The following is a 4004-nucleotide window of genomic DNA, read 5'->3' on the forward strand; positions in this document are numbered from 1 at the left end:
CCTTCTGATGCTTCATTTGCAGCTGCACACTGGCTGGCGAGGGTTTGAGGGTGAGGAACCTTGTGCCTCCATTGCAGGATGTCACTGCTGCTGCTGCGGATCCTAGAGCCTCACTCTGTTACCAGGTTGGAGTGCAGTGGTGCCATGACAGCTCACTGCAACTTCGACCTCCCAGGCTCAACCAATCCTCCTGTCTCAGCCTCCGGAGTAGCTGGAACTACAGGCATGTGTCACCATGCCTGGCTAGTTTTTAAAAGAATTATTTTTGGTAGAGACAGTGTATTAGTCTGTTTTCATGCTGCTGATAAAGACATACCTGAGACTGGGTAATTTATAAAGGAAAAGAGATTTAATGGACTCACAGTTTCAAGTGGCGGGGAGGCCTCACAATCATAATGGAAGGCAAAAGACATGTCTCACATGGCAGCAGACAAGAGAGAAATGAGAGGGAAGGGAAAGTGGCAACCCCTTATAAAACTGTCAGATCTCATGAGACGTACTCACTACCACGAGAACAGTATGGGGGAACCACCCCCATGATGCAATTATCTCCCACTGGGTCTCTCCTACAACATGTGGGAATTATGGGAGCTACAATTCAAGATGAGATTTGGGTGGGGACACAGAGCCAAACCATATCAGACCATTTTCCCTGTATTGCACAGGCTGGTGTCCAACTCCTGGGCTCAGGTGATTCTCCCACCTTGGCCTTCCAAAGCGTAGGAATTACAGGCGTGAGCCACCCTTCAGTAACCTTGATTGCATTACCCACATGTTGGTAGTCTCTATTAATCTGTGCTTGCTTTAACCATTTGTCAGTACATGGCTGCACTAGATCACATAAGTTTTTCTCAAATACTGAGTTTTTTCATTACCTAGTCCTTTTTATCCCATTTAGTATTTTAAATCTTAAGTTACACATTGTGCGATTTTAACATTGCTACTTCTGCTTTCTCTTTGCTTCTGCCTGGCATCTCTACACCTGAGACTTTATTTTCAACCATTCCTTATAAATTGCTAAATATTTGTTGCCTATAATTTTATCCACTTTGTAATCAAATCTCATCATGTGTCTCCTAAATGAAACTTGAATCTGTTCACCTCTCTCCGTCTGCACCGTGGCCACCCTAGCCTAATCTATCATCAACACTTACTTGGACTACTGCAATGCAGCAGCCTCTTAACCGGCCCACTGTGTCCTTTTGGCCCCCATCTCTGCCACAAAATATCTCCTCCACAACGCAGAAAGAACAGCCACTTCAAAATGCAAACTTGATCACATTTTGACTCCTACCTTCTCTCCCCCAAGTCCTCACATTTTCAATGACTCCTCTCCGGTTTTAGGACAAATATGAAACTCCTCCTCATGGCCCTGCCTGCCTCAGGCCCTGTTCACCTCCACAGCTCACTCTCACCCTCTGCTCCTGACACATTAACCTCCCTTAGGCTCCTGTCTGGCCCTGTCCACTCCCACCCAGGGCATTTGCATGGCCCATTCGTTCTGCCTGGAAAGCTCTTCCCTCCCCTCTGAGTAAATCCCTCCTCAGGCATTGTGCCTTCAGGGAAGTCTGCGCAGACCCCCTAATCAGAGCCCATCCTGGCCTGGGGTCCTCTCCCTGTAGCACATCACATAGCTGCCAAGTTCCAAATTTGGTATGAGTGTTAGAGGTCTGTCTTCCCCACTGGACTCTGCATCCTCCCAGGAGGACAGGGAGCATATGGGCTTCTGCTCACCCTTTGTCCCCTGCTGGTAGCATATTGCCCAGTAGGGGGTAGGTATTCTAAAACTATGTGTTGAGCAGGTACATGAATGATTAGCAGCCACAGTGAACTTTTAATAACACACATGGGATGGCTGAGAATCCTGGAACAATGACCACCTATCCACAGCTAGCTGGGGCTTCCCTCCTACACCAACTTACCTGCCTTTCCTAAACCAGGCAGCTGCAGGGGTGCTCAACAGGTGGGTGTACTCGAGCCTCAGGCTCTGGGGGTCCTGAGGAGGAGAACCAGTGCAGGCCTTCCTCTTTCATGAGTTAGTCAAGAGCCTGGAGAGTAGCACTGGAGAGCCCCAAGATCGGGATCAGGATCAGGAATAGGTGGTTTCTGGAAAGAGCCTGACACACAGAATTCCATGCATCACAGGCTCTGTGTGGGTGTGCCTGGACTGGCTGGCCACCAGTATGTAGAGCAGGAGATGAAAGGGTAGCAGAATCCTACCTGTTCTGGGCCTGGGAGTGAGGGGGGCCCTTCAGCCAGAGTGCCTTCCATGTCATGCCTCATCAGGGGCCTTGGAGCCCTCTGTGGGCTGCATCATGACCCACAGAGACAAGAACACTTCTTTTACTGTACCATTTCAGAAATGCCACCATTGGAGAATTTCAACAACTTCAGTGAGCCCCAGTGAGCTGATAGAGAAAAAGAATTCATCCGAGAGACCCGGTAGCCAAAAAGAGCGTATTGATAAGCACAAAGACAGCCCATGCCCAGCAAACAGAGCTGAAGAAGGGGAACAGGACAATGTGAAGAAAAGTAACAATGAAAGTGTCAAGGAAGGTTAAAGTGTAGCACTTTGTGGAGCTAATAGATAATGTTTTCCCCAATAAACAGTGGAGTAGATGCATGAAATAAGAGAGCAATCAATCTTGGGATAGAAACTAATGTCTACGGTCACATAGAAGAAATATTTCACATTACAGAGCAAAAATATAAAGAAGTGGGAATGCTTTGGGAAAAAGAGAGGTAGAGAATTGACCCAGAAAATCTAGTGTCTTGGTAACAAAAGGAGATAAATAGATAGGAAAATGTAACAAATAAATACAGCTGAATTCTGCTACTATAGCTTAAGTTGGCTCCAAAAGTCAATTGTAAAAACTGTGAGGTGTGCATTACTGTGAGGTCAAGCAGTGTTCTGGGTGGACCTGTATGGATTGACAGCCTGGAATCTCTGGATGTCCAGCTGTGTGATCCAAAGTCATCCTGGGCCAGTTGTGGTTTATACTACCTGCTGACAGCTCTCTGCTCCAGCTTAAATAGCAATAGGAACATGTCTGGGTTTTGTGGTTGGCTGGGACCTCTAGATCAACAGAAGCATCTCAGAAATCACCCAGTTAGTTGGTGCTCATTTCATCAATCTGATGTGAGATTGGACCAGAGGAAAAATGATCGCACGTCCCAAGGCAAGGTTGCCTGCAGTTTCACTGCCCGGCTGCCATGTCATCATCTACTCCATGCCTCTCCTCCTTTCTACCACATAGAGCATAAGCATTTTAGACCACTCCTGTTTGTGATGGGAGCTGGACAGATGACAGCAGCAATATGGATCTGCATTTTCATGGGTTTGTGCCATAATAAAAGAAGCATCCCTTGGCTGAAGAAAAATCTGCAGATTGAAAGCAAGTACCAAGTTCCAAGCAAGGTCAGAGAAAAATACCACTGATGTAGGATAGTTTTGTAAAGTTCCTGAACTATATGATTAGAACAAAAGCTAACAAGCTCCTAAGCAAAAGTAATAAATAAAACAAAAGAAAAATAATCAGATGGGCATTTGCAACACAAGAAGCTAGAAGATGTTAAATAATATCAACATTATGTAAAGTCAAAAGGACTAGGCTGGGCAAAGTGGCTCACACCTGTAATCCCAGCACTTTGGGAGGCCGAGGCAGGTGGATCACCTGAGGTCAGTAGTTCGAGACCAGCCTGACCAACGTGGTGAACTCCCCGTCTCTACTAAAAATACAAAAATTAGCTGGGTATGGTGGCGAGCGCCTGTAATCCCAGCTACTCAGGACGCTGAGGCAGGAGAATTGCTTGAAACCAGGAGGTAGAGGTTGCACTGAGCCGAGATTGCGCCACTGCACTCCAGCCTGGGTGACAGAGGGAGACCCTGTCTCAAAAAATAAAAAAAAAAAATAACAATAAGGAAGACTAAAACTCAGAAATTATATTTGTAGCACAATAGCATTCTTCTTTCAGGGTTAAAGAAAGCTATTTTAAAGGGAGTA

The sequence above is a fragment of the Piliocolobus tephrosceles genome, chromosome 8 (genome assembly GCF_002776525.5).
Source record: "Piliocolobus tephrosceles isolate RC106 chromosome 8, ASM277652v3, whole genome shotgun sequence".
In the NCBI taxonomy this organism is placed as follows: domain Eukaryota; kingdom Metazoa; phylum Chordata; class Mammalia; order Primates; family Cercopithecidae; genus Piliocolobus; species Piliocolobus tephrosceles.